The 13,844-nt window shown below is 33.7% G+C and overlaps 1 protein-coding gene across 2 annotated transcripts in view; it reads left to right on the top strand.

Moving 5' to 3' along the window:
• The first annotated feature begins 230 nt into the window (after positions 1 to 230).
• The window catches only part of LOC143085474 (sodium- and chloride-dependent glycine transporter 1-like), a 50,055-nt gene continuing 36,441 nt past the window's right edge, over positions 231 to 13,844 (top strand). For both annotated transcript variants that reach the window (XM_076261837.1, XM_076261836.1), the window contains exon 1: positions 231 to 343. The gene's annotated coding sequence lies outside the window, so the exon portion shown is untranslated. The remainder of the gene's footprint in view (positions 344 to 13,844) is intronic.

Raw genomic sequence — 13,844 nt, 5'->3', positions numbered from 1 at the left:
TTTTCTGCTCTTCTGTCGTGTTTTGCCTGTTCACACCCCCCTTTTTAAATTAAAATAATGTTTCTATATTCAAGGACAAAGTATTGATTTATAAATTGTACACTATTTTTAAAATGATACTTTTTTCTTAATTAAATGCAGCAAATAAATACCATTAAATTCTTACTGTATAAATGATTGAAAATCTTTAATGCATATTCATATACTTCGAATAATAAAACAGCTCGTATCCTTGAACTTGAAACGTAATGGAAAATTTCTGCGGGAAAAACTAATATAACATGTGTATTTGTCTGTAATTTGTCGATAAGCTTCATAGAAATAACATCCAGAAAATAAATAGGTAAGGCAATATTTTATCATTTTAAAAAAATAGCTAAATTTTAAAATATATGCTACATTGCTTTCTAGCTTTATATATAAATATATATTTAAAAATATAGTCAATAATTTAAATCGCTAGGGTGTTCATTCATAAAGTTGCTGATATATACTTATTAATATAAAGTGTTAATTGTTTGGAGCATATTATATTTTTGTAATAATATAAATGATAATAATAATTTCTAATACACAATATTGTCGTAGAAAATATTTCAGGAGATCTGTACGGAAATATCCGAGGCAAAATATCGATTTTTTAAGGTTTTTTTATCTTTTCAAACGCGTGTTTTAAATTTGATTTCCTTTGTTTGTTAGGAATAAAAGTCATAAAGTTTTTATAGTCATAACTGAGAGTCATAAATTTATATTTAAAGAAAAATTTAAATAAACTTGTGTTAAAAAGAAGAAAAAAAACATATTCATTAGCGACATACTTGACATTAATACTTGTTAAACATTGATTTTGTAACAAGGTCAGTGACCGAATTTTTATTAACAATATTCTATTATTCAACATTTTAAATACTTGTTGATCACTAATACGAAACTCTATAGAAAAGCCGTCCAAAAGAGATATAAATACCCAGGAAATAGGTAGGTTATTTAAATCAATAAGTAGTGCTAGCCATGTTAATATTAGCTAGGAGGAAACTGGTATAGTTTGCTTGTTTAACATGTTTTTAGGTTAGGTCACTTTTTTCTTTTTTCTTGTATGCTTGTTATTTAACTGTAATATACCAAATACACTGTATATGGTTGTCAACTTGTTATATTTTTTTTATTTAGAAACTTACGTTGGAATTGTTGTAAAGGTCCCATGACAAAACTGTTTTACGAGCGTTGGTTACTATAGTATATACATACATATATATTGGAGAATGAGCCGATAATTATTCAGTACTCTACTAATTGCTAATTAAGTACAGTAAGTTTAAGGCTAAACTCTTCTGAAAATGTCAACTAGTCGTCCTTCCGTTGTTTGTAAATCTAAAAATAGAAGCAAGCGCCAGCGATATTTGCGGTGCCTTAAAACGTAAAAAGACACACATAGGGGCAACAATGGGGTGTCCACAATGGCCACAAGGTCATGTTTAAAACTCATTAAGATTACTTCTGTCGTCTTGCGTCGTATGTGTTTTCCGAGTAACATTTTTTTATATCCACAATACTGCAAAGATGGATCATCATTGAGGGTATAAAAGTAAACTTGTACAAATTATCTGCAGACCAAACATGGAGTTATCGCCCCTGCCGTTTAGTTTTTATACTCTTAGGTTTCATAAATCAAAACATGGATTTAGCCGTTGTTGCTAACATCGGAGTTTTACGCTGCACCTGTTTGGCAAAGTTTTGTTACAACACATATTCTTCACCCGGACATTAAATTGTCTGCACTTGCTATACAGATTTTTTATCTAAGTAATATTTTGATTTATCAATTATAAATGACATACTAAAGCGTGGACTTATGTATTATTTGAAGAAAGAAGGCAACACACGTATTTCTTAAAATAGTAACACATTTTTTTAATTTGTTTGAATATATATTAGTTTACAGCCCTACTGATGATACGGAAATAACACATATATATATATGTTCATTTATAAATTAAAATATTAGATTTGTATCGAAGGAAACAAATAATCGATTAAGTAGCTAACGCGGACCTTTTTCTTCCATTAAATATCAAGAAATTTTTAACTTCCGACTAGCTTGCTGATTCATCACATGGAGGCTATCGAATTCCACTTGATAGTGAGGAAGTTTTCTTTTAAATGTCAAAAGGCATTTTGGAAAAGTACTCTCCTATCCTTTAAAACGTGTTTTTAGAGTACAAAGGTCAACATAACTAATGTGAAACACGGTTTAATCGACATCTGCTGAACCATGAACTGATGGATATGCTGATAATTTGGTATACTTTAAAAAAAAAAAATATTTATGGCATACGAGTCCTTAGAGTACGAGTCTTAAAAAAAATAACTTTGTCATTATTAATGATGACGGGACTAGTTATAGGCCTGATAGGGTTGACGTGTACTATTTCTTGTTTTGTCCATTTCTGTTCATTTGTCCGTATTGGAAATAGTCTTGTTATATTCATTAGGGTGCAGTGTGCTTTCGTATTTTAGCCCGTTGAACTTTTGAGGTTATTCTGCAATAAAACTCATTTTATATACTTGAAGATCAATGTAGCCTCCAAATATGAGTTTATATGAACATCAATATTGTATAATGCAGGTTTTTATTGGCTGTGATAGCCCATATTTCCATACCTATACCAGACATAGGCCAAGAAATTTTGCAACGTTCATTCCCCCTTTTGTATTACACGAACTTTTTAATACAGTTTTACGAAAAGCACACCATTTTGTATTTATTTATATGATAGATCGTGTCAGTCATTTTGGTCTTTTTTGGATAGTTGTCTCATTGGCCATCCCACATCTTCTTTTTTATATTGTATATATATATAAATATATATATAAATGTCTAAGAATATAACTTAAACACGCTAATTAATACATTAAAACGTTCTATTAGATTTTAAATAGAAATACGCAATGTTTCGCTAAATAAATTAGCTTCATCAGGCGTGTGCATCTCCCAAGGTGAAATCGGAGGCATGACAAAAACATATTTTTGTAGCTTAATCTACACAAGATTTGAGGGAAAGTGTAACATATTTATTGATGTTGCGTAAAATATGTTTGTAGCTACAACTACATAAAGATAGAAATAAACATTTATTGATGTTCGATAAATTGTATGAATTTCTATAAATGAATTTGTATGATTTCAAAATTATGGTTTTTGATTTGTTTTTAAATCTTTTTTCGTCTCTCTAATCGGGGCACCTTGCTTTGGTCAGTCAGAGCTAGATATCTATGGTAATCGAGGTACCTTGTTTGTGTCAGTCAGAACTAGATATCTAAGATGATCAGGGTACCTTGTTTGTGTCAGTCAGAACTAGAGATCTAAGATGATCAGGGTACCTTGTTTGTGTCAGTCAGAACTAGAGATCTAAGATGATCAGGGTACCTTGTTTGTGTCAGTCAGAACTAAAGATCTAAGATGATCAGGGTACATTGTTTGTGTCAGTCAGAACTAGAGATCTAAGATGATCAGGGTACCTTGTTTGTGTCAGTCAGAACTAGAGATCTAAGATGATCAGGGTACCTTGTTTGTGTTAGTCAGAACTAACTAGAGATCTAAGATGATCAGGGTACCTTGTTTGTGTCAGTCAGAACTAGAGATCTAAGATGTCGGGGTACCTTGTTTGTGTCAGTCAGAACTAGAAATCTAAGATGATCAGGGTACCTTGTTTGTGTCAGTCAGAACTAGAGATCTATGATGATCAGGCCTAGGGTACCTTGTTTGTGTCAGTCAGAACTAGAGTTCTAAGATGATCGGGGTACCTTGTTTGTGTCAGTCAAAACTAGAGATCTAAGATGATCAGGGTACCTTGTTTGTGTCAGTCAAAACTAGAGATCTAAGATGATGGGGGTACCTTGTTTGTGTCAGTCAGAGCTAGAGATCTAAGATGTCGGGGTACCTTGTTTGTGTCAGTCAGAACTAGAGATCTAAGATGATCAGGGTACCTTGTTTGTGTCAGTCAGAACTAGAGATCTAAGATGATCAGGGTACCTTGTTTGTGTCAGTCAGAGATAGATATCTATGGTAATCGAGGTACCTTGTTTGTGTCAGTCAGAACTAGAGATCTAAGATGATCGGGGTACCTTGTTTGTGTCAGTCAGAACTAGAGATCTAAGATGATCAGGGTACCTTGTTTGTGTCAGTCAGAACTAGAGATCTAAGATGATCAGGGTACCTTGTTTGTGTCAGTCAGAACTAAAGATCTAAGATGATCGGGGTACCTTGTTTGTGTCAGTCAGAACTAGAGATCTAAGATGATCGGGGTACCTTGTTTGTGTCAGTCAGAACTAGAGATCTAAGATGATCGGGGTACCTTGTTTGTGTCAGTCAGAACTAGAGATCTAAGTTGATCGGGGTACCTTGTTTGTGTCAGTCAGAACTAGAGATCTAAGATGATCGGGATACCTTGTTTGTGTCAGTCAGAACTAGAGATCTAAGATGATCGGGGTACCTTGTTTGTGTCAGTCAGAACTAGAGATCTAAGATGATCAGGGTACCTTGTTTGTGTCAGTCAGAACTAGAGATCTAAGATGATCGGGATACCTTGTTTGTGTCAGTCAGAACTAGAGATCTAAGATGACCGGGATTTTCTTTGTGTCAGTCAGAACTAGAGATCTAAGATGATCGGGATACCTTGTTTGTGTCAGTCAGAGCTAGATATCTATGATGTCGGGGTACCTTGCTTGTGTCAGTCAGAGCTAGATATCTATGATGTCGGGGTACCTTGTTTGTGTCAGTCAGAGCTAGATATCTATGATGTCGGGGTACGTTGCTTGTGTCAGTCAGAGCTAGATATCTATGATGTCGGGGTACCTTGCTTGTGTCAGTCAGAGCTAGATATCTATGATGTTGGGGTACCTTGCTTGTGTCAGTCAGAGCTCAGATATCTATGATGTCGGGGTACCTTGCTTGTGTCAGTCAGAGCTAGATATCTATGATGTCGGGGTACCTTGCTTGTGTCAGTCAGAGCTAGATATCTATGATGTTGGGGTACCTTGCTTGTGTCAGTCAGAGCTAGATATCTATGATGTCGGGGTACCTTGTTTGTGTCAGTCAGAACTAGAGATCTATGATGTCGGGGTACCTTGTTTGTGTCAGTCAGAGCTAGATATCTATGATGTCGGGGTACCTTGCTTGTGTCAGTCAGAACTAGAGATCTATGATGTCGGGGTACCTTGCTTGTGTCAGTCAGAGCTAGATATCTATGATGTCGGGGTACCTTGCTTGTGTCAGTCAGAGCTAGATATCTATGATGTCGGGGTACCTTGCTTGTGTCAGTCAGAGCTAGAGATCTATGATGTCGGGGTACCATGCTTGTGTCAGTCAGAAATAGATATCTATGATGTCGGGGTACCTTGCTTGTGTCAGTCAGAACTAGAGATCTATGATGTCGGGGTACCTTGCTTGTGTCAGTCAGAGCTAGATATCTATGATGTCGGGGTACCTTGCCCTTGCTTGTGTCAGTCAGAGCTAGATATCTATGATGTCGGGGTACCTTGCTTGTGTCAGTCAGAGCTAGATATCTATGATGTCGGGGTACCTTGCTTGTGTCAGTCAGAGCTAGATATCTATGATGTCGGGGTACCTTGCTTGTGTCAGTCAGAGTTAGATATCTATGATGTCGGGGTACCTTGCTTGTGTCAGTCAGAGCTAGAGATCTAAAACAAGTGTCTATGTCATAGTAAACTAAACATAAACACAATTAATTATTTACATGTGACAAGGCACGCTTATAAGATGCGCGAGGTGGAAATTCTTTGATGATTAATGTGAGCACACGTTTTAAATAACTGTACTTAATTCAAGGCTGTTTGAATGTTAGTTTTTCTAATACTGGTTGTTATTGCTGTGAGATAAGTATGACTTCTTCATATTTTAACATTTTTTGTAAAGATTTTTCATAATGCCATATCAAATTAAATTTTCGCCTTGACAACCATCGATTTATTAAAACATTTCAGACAGATAACACAATAAAATCACGCGCGTTTTTCCGATATCGAGGAAATTTCTGCTTTGTTTGGAAGAGACTTTTTTTTATAATTCTTTTACTATTTAAATAAATGTCAGCATGAACAGGAATATATTGATTTTTACAGTGTTCATAAAATTATTTCTTTTTATTTAACTGATATAATATACACTGCTTACTCGTATGAACGTAATCGGAAGAATATATCTGTGTCATTTTGGTCTCTTGTGGACAGTTGTCTCATTGGCAATCATACCACATCTTCTTTTTTTTAATATATATATGAATATCGGAAAAATGATGTGTACCTATAGAGCATAGGTTAGAAATTAAATTGATTTGATAAACTTAAATGGTATCTATTTCGGTATTTATTTATTTGATTTATATTGACATATGTTTTCCTGGATGCACACTTCGCTCAAACCAGTGCTATTGCCGAACTATCACTTTGAGTTGAAATATAGCCATCAAAGCGCTGTTCCACTGCCGGTTGTGAGGTTTGCTGTGCACGTTCTTATTAGGTGTACTGTATGGAAACTCCACACCTTTCGTAAATTATTTTCCTTTAGCATCTGAGATAATATCTATATTAACACACTGATACATAAGATCCCCGTGCACGGTTAGTTCTTTTATGATAAACTTCATCAAGTACGTGAACAAAATTTTTAAAGCAAAAGACATAAAATAAAAATAGCTGTTGAGAGGACATATAAACAACAAGACCTGAACCGAACTTTTCAAACTGTCTTGGTTTAATTTTAACTTAAGGAGTTGCAGCCGTGTTTTTTTGTCCATTTGATTATTTGTTAGAGTTTCTTGATAATTCCGGCCTATATACTTGTTTATGTGTATATGTTAATAGCAAGTATAAGAATACATACTTCATTGTTAAAATTAGGTTAAAAAATTCCCCAAAAAGTATCAAACAAAACATCATAAACTTTGTCCTTTATTCTCAATACAAATTACTGAACCATTTCCTACAAGTTTTCTAAAAATAAAGTAACCATTATGTGGGATAATACATGTATGTAGTATTTCGCAATGGAAATTATTTTCATTGTCAAAGTCAAAAGTAAATGGAAAACAATATGGATCGCTGCCAAAAGGATTATCAATTGAGTAAAAGATATTGGCAACCCTTGCCATTCGGTAACATGATGTGTTTTGTATGTTATTCTGCCATATTTCTTATTTCTGCATCTTGTTTGCCTCATTGTCTTCATGCACCTTCTACTGTAATAACTAGTTAGTTTGTATATTTTATAATACAACAATTTTTTTCTCAATGGAAATCAATTATGTATGTATATATATTTACAATCCTGAAATATTTTATAAATGACAACATCTTGGACCTTGAAATTCATATAAATGTAAACAACGTCAAGTGTTTGCACCGTTTGTATCAATACACTTTTTTTTTTAAATAATAGAGAATGAAGAAAAAAAAATGTTCTTTACATTAAAAAAAAGTGTTTCAAATCAAAATTTTCCATCAGAAATATACAAACCTCGATGACCGACTGAGAATTCACATACTGTTATATGCAAGCGGGGCATTATTTGTGTCCCATGAACACATTCCTCATTTATTTTGCTCTTTAATGGAGTAGCGTCTCTTTGACACATTCTATTTTTGCCCATGCATGCATGATCGGTACTGAATCCAAATATAGTATACATGCATGCTAGTTGAAAGTGTTCTCAAAGGTGTATATGCACGAAGAACACCATTACAACTTATGTACACAAAGGTTCAAAAAGGTTTTATAAATTATTCTAATGTATTAATGAATTATGCAGCACGATCTGTTAAGAGTTTTCACCTTAAATATTGTTTGTTTTTTTTATAAATAGGTAAAGGAAATAATCGTTACATTTTTCACACCCTGGTCAACACATTGTTATGCAACAAACTCAATCCATCAAGTTAAAGAACTTAAGTTTGCCTCAACCAAATGTTATGAATCTTATGCACAATGCTTATTACCACAAAACACAGATAAAATTTGAATTTTGCTGGCGTGAATTTTACCGTTTTAGAGTTATTCTCTTTTGTGAATTTTATGAATGGAAAAATAGCTTAAATTTGTGTTGCCAGTCATTGACTTTTCATCAATCAAATGTTATGAAACTTGTACACAATGCTTATTACCACAAATATCAGATCAAGTACGAATTTGGGTAGTGTCACTTTTACCGTTCTTCAGTTACAATGTATGTCCCTTAATAATGTTATAGGCTAGATGGGGCATCATCTTTGTCCAATGTACACATTCCCCATTTTTGCTCTTTGGTCGAGTAGTGTCTCTTTGAAACATTCCATTCGTCATTCTTTTACCCATGCTCGTCACTGAATCCAAATATTATATATATGCATGCCAGATGGAAGTATACTCAAAGGCATGCATGCATACACAAATCACCATTGCAAACTTATGTCATGTTCATATAAAATAGTCATATGAAACCTCAAATAAAAAAAAAATGATGCATATGTTTTTTTTTATAACTAAATGGATAGTTTTCTTTATAAAACTTATGTACACATACTTTTTTCTGAAGGAAATTCTTTAACTTGTCCACATTCAGAAGAAGTTTACTTTTTTTTTGCCAGGAAGCAATTCGCCGACATATTTTCAGTATGGAAGTGATCTTATCGTGACTCTTCTCGTAAAAATCAGGTGATCACAATACGCATGGATCTGCCATTGAAATATACTATTATCTGATTGTACATGTTATACATGTGCTCAATATCAATGCTTCTTTGTTGATTGTTTACTATAAGGTGACAATCGGTAAACTACGGCTTCAAAAAACGATTAATATTTAGCTGCCATATTTTCACAACATAACAAACAGAGAGAGAAACAAATTGACAATTAAACGATATATTTGCGTAAAAATGATATAATCGTACACAGAAGACTACGTTTTTTTTGTCTAGGTACCACCGCTTGTGTTATAACTGTTTGCGAGGGTACCATCAGCAACTGATACGGTAAAATTCTGGTTTTATTTAAATGATAAATTTGGCACAGTAATCGATTCTTACCGATTTTGTTATTTTTAAACTTATGCCATGCAAGGTCATGTAAGTCCAAGGCGTTTAAATATTTTAATATGATTACTGATTAAAATATAAGATATATGGTCATAAGAGTTCAAAAAATTATATAAATAATTCATATGTATTAACGAACTATGCAACACGAACTGTTAATGAGTTTTCACCTTGAATATTGTTTTTATAAAAGATAAAGAATAAAAACATATTTTCACACCCTGGTCAAAACATTGTTTTGCTATAAACTCAATAGATCAAATTGAAGAATTTGTGTATCCTTTCAAAACAACATATCAAAATTTCTATCAGAATTTGTCGTATTCCTGAATGTGATATATTGACTACGTGTGGATTCGAATGTCGGGTATTGAATGCAAAGCAGGATGTGCTAACTAGTCGACCAGCATATATCCCGAATGCTGTCTGTCAGCAACTTCAACATAAATTTTAAGAAAGAACAATATCAATAACTTTGAATGACTAAGAAATAAATCTAAATGTTTACTTCAAAATGGGAAAAGGGGGAGGGGGCTCATTCGGAATACTCTTTCTTAGGGGCATCCAAGTGTATCCTGTCCACACGCACCTGAATACCTTTTATACTATGATTTGTGTCGTCTTAATTGTCTTCTGTTACCTAATCAAACTTCGAACTTCTTTTAAACTTATTTTTACTGTGCATATTGCTGTGCATTTGTTTACTCCACATTGTCCAGTTGTATAGAGGATATTGGAGACTTCACAGAACGTTTAATTCAGCCGCTTGTTTGAACCAATTGTTTTTCTCGTGCTTTAGTGTGTCGTCCATTTTGCTGCATTAATGTAACTTAATGTTTTGGGGCGCTAAGAAGCACGCTATGGATGTGGGATTTTCTCGCTGCTTTAAAGATTAATTTGTGGTCGGGATGGTTTGATGCCTCTTTGTCTGTTCGTACGTCCCAAAATTGGTTTCCGTGCCCAAACATTATTATTTTACGAAAGTTATACACGATGCATTTTACAACAAAACACAGATCAAATTTGTTTTTGGTGGCGTCACTTTTACCGTTCTAAACTTATGCTCCTTTACGAATGGACTGATTCCAGGGGGTGAAGTCATAAAACTTTGCTCAGTGCTCGGAGCACAAAAATCATGCTCGAAACACAAAATCCGGCATTTTGATTGGTTGATTCTTGAGTCTGAGTACAAAAATCGTGCTCGAAAGTTTTATGACCGCACTATACTCGTCCTCAACCGAATGTTACGAACCTAATGCACAATGCGTATTACCACAAAACACGGATCAAGTACGAATTTGGATAGCGTCACTTTACTGTTATATATTGAGTTATGTCCCTTAGTAAAGTTATATGCAAGAGAGGATTTCATATCTGTCCGATAGAAACATTCTCCATTTTTTTTTAGCTCTTTAGTCGAGTAGTTGTTCAATTATTTATTCTTTTACCCATGATCGGTTCTAAAGCCAAATACATTATACATACACGCTAGTTAAAAGTCTGTTGGCCCCCGAAATAAAAATGTGTACTAGTTCAGTGAAAATGGACGTAATAAGGCAGCAACCATTTGATTTTCTGGGGGGGGCTATGGTTTTTTTTTCTGGACAAATTTTTTTTTTCGCCTGCGGCGAAAAACAATCTATTTTTTTCGCGACAAGTCGAAAACAATTTTTTTCTTTCAATTTTAGCATTACATATAGTGGCAGCTGAGGGTGAAACAAACAATTTTTTCTTCTCAGAATCAAAAACAAATTATTTTTTTCTCCAAAAACTGGAAACAAACTTTTTTTTCCAAAAAAAACCATAGCCCCCCCCAGAAAATCAAATGGTTGCTGCCTAATTAACTCCAATTTGGGAAAACATATCAACTAAGCCCAGGCGCAAAAATTCGGCTGGGTTAAACATGCTTTGTGAGATCTCAACCCTACCCCTATACATCTAGCCAATGTATATCAAAGAAACACACATCAATAGGCAAAGTAAAACTCAGTTTCAAAAGAAGTGCGAGTCAGATGACAGAATAGGTAGCAAAAGAGAATAATGAAAATGATAATAATACATAGATAAACAAAGGACTACTAGCAGTTACTGACATGCCAGCTACAAACCTCAATTAATATGATTGAAAGATTATTTCTTCATCTATATAAATTGAACATTGGTTGAGTATTCCGGATTTCATCAATCGCATTTATTTGGTTAAGGTATCATTGCTTGTGTAATTTAAGTTTGCTAGGGAACCATTAAGGCCAAGGAATTGATTATTTAAATACGATTACAGATTAAAATATAAGACATATGTACACAATAGTTCAAAAAAGTTTTATAAATAATTTATTAAAACTATTTTTATCTGAGCGTCATTGATGAGTCTTATGTAGACGAAACGCGCGTCTGGCGTATTAAATTATAATCCTGGTACCTTTGATAACTAGTTATGACAATAATGTGTATACTAGTATTAACGAATTATGCAGCTCGAACTGTTAAATCAGTTTTCACCTTGAACATTGTTTTTTATACGACCGCAAAATTTGAAAAAAATTTTCGTCGTATATTGCTATCACGTTGGCGTCGTCGTCGTCGTCGTCGTCGTCCGAATACTTTTAGTTTTCGCACTCTACCTTTAGTAAAAGTGAATGGAAATCTATGAAATTTTAACACAAGGTTTATGACCACTAAATGAAGGTTGGTATTGATTTTGGGAGTTTTGGTCCCAACATTTTAGGAATAAGGGGCCAAAAAGGGCCCAAATAAGCATTTTCTTGGTTTTCGCACTATAACTTTAGTTTAAGTTAATAGAAATCTATGAAATTTTGACACAAGGTTTATGACCACAAAAGAACGGTTGGCATTGATTTTGGGAGTTTTGGTTTCAACAGTTTAGGAATTAGGGGCCAAAAAAGGGCCCAAATAAGCATTATTCTTGGTTTTCGCACAATAACTTTAGTTTAAGTAAATAGAAATCAATGAAATTTAAACACAATGTTAATGACTACAAAAGGAAGGTTGGTATTGATTTTGGGAGTTTAGGTCCCAACAGTTTAGGAATTAGGGGCCAAAAAGGGACCCAAATAAGCATTTTTCTTGGTTTACGCACCATAACGTTAGTATAAGTAAATAGAAATCTATGAAATTTAAACACAAGGTTTATGACCATAAAAGGAAGGTTGGTATTGATTTTGGGAGTTTTGGTCCCAACAGAATAAGGGGCCCAAAGGGTCCAAAATTAAACTTTGTTTGATTTCATCCAAATTGAATAATTGGGGTTCTTTGATATGCCGAATCTAACTGTCATGACTGTGTATGTAGATTCTTAACTTTTGGTCCCGTTTTCAAATTGGTCTACATTAAGGTCCAAAGGGTCCAAAATTAAACTTAGTTTGATTTTGACAAAAAATGAATCAGTTAGGTTCTTTGATATGCTGAATCTAAAAATGTACTTAGATTCTTGATTATTGGCCCAGTTTTCAAGTTGGTCCAAATCGGGGTCCAAAATTAAACTTTGTTTGATTTCATCAAAAATTGAATAAATGGGGTTCTTTGATATACCAAATCTAACTGTGTATGTAGATTCTTCATTTTTGGTCCTGTTTTCAAATTGGTCTACACTAAAGTCCAAAGGGTCCAAAATTAAACTTAGTCTGATTTTAACAAAAATTGAAATCTTGGGGTTCTTCGATATGCTAAATCCAAAAATGTACTTAGATTTTTTATTATGGGCCCAGTTTTCAAGTTGGTCCAAATCAGGATCTAAAATTATTATATTAAGTATTGTGCAATAGCAAGTCTTTTCAATTGCACAGTATTGCGCAATGGCAAGAAATATCTAATTGCACAATATTGTGAAATAGCAAATTTTTTTTAATTAGAGTTATCTTTCTTTGTCCAGAATAGTAAGCAAGAAATATCTAATTGCAAAATATTGTGCAATAGCAAGATTTTTTTTTAATTGGAGTTATCTTTCTTTGTCCAGAATCAACTTAAATCTTTGTTATATACAATATACAATGTATATTCACTTTTTACTACCAACTGATAAATTAAAATAATCTTTACCATTCAGTGATAACAAGCAGTTTTTTTACATCTTAATATTTTATGATGTATTTAAATGAGTAGTTATTGTTGCAAACTCCATTAGAAATTTTAATTGAGATTAGTTTTGGAATAAGGGAAAGGGGGATGTGATTAAAAAAATTGGGTTCAATTTTTCTCATTTGAAATTTCATAAATAAAAAAGAAAATTTCTTCAAACATTTTTTTGAGAGGATTAATATTCAACAGCATAGTGAATTGCTCTAAGAGAAAACAAAAATTTTCAGTTCATTAGAACACATTCATTCTGTGTCAGAAACCTATGCTGTGTCAACTATTTAATCACAATCCAAATTTAGAGCTGAATCCAACTTGAATGTTGTGTCCATACTTGCCCCAACCGTTCAGGGTTCAACCTCTGCGGTCGTATAAAGCTACGCCCTGCGGAGCATCTGGTTATAAACATGTAAGGGAAATTATAGTTACATATTTACACACTCTAAAGCCGACCCATTGTTATGCAACAAACTCAAGAGATCAACTGAAAGAATTTGTGTATCCTATTAAAACAAAATTTCAGGATTTTTGTCAGAATGTGTCCTATTTTGACTTAGTTTGGATTCGCATGATGAGTTCGCATGACGGGTAATGAAGTCCAATGAATGCATAGCAGGAGACGCTTACTATATCGACACATCTAGTCTCACTACTTTTTG

This window comes from Mytilus galloprovincialis, chromosome 8 (genome assembly GCF_965363235.1).
Source record: "Mytilus galloprovincialis chromosome 8, xbMytGall1.hap1.1, whole genome shotgun sequence".
Taxonomy (NCBI): domain Eukaryota; kingdom Metazoa; phylum Mollusca; class Bivalvia; order Mytilida; family Mytilidae; genus Mytilus; species Mytilus galloprovincialis.
This window is presented reverse-complemented; position numbering and strand designations above follow the sequence as displayed.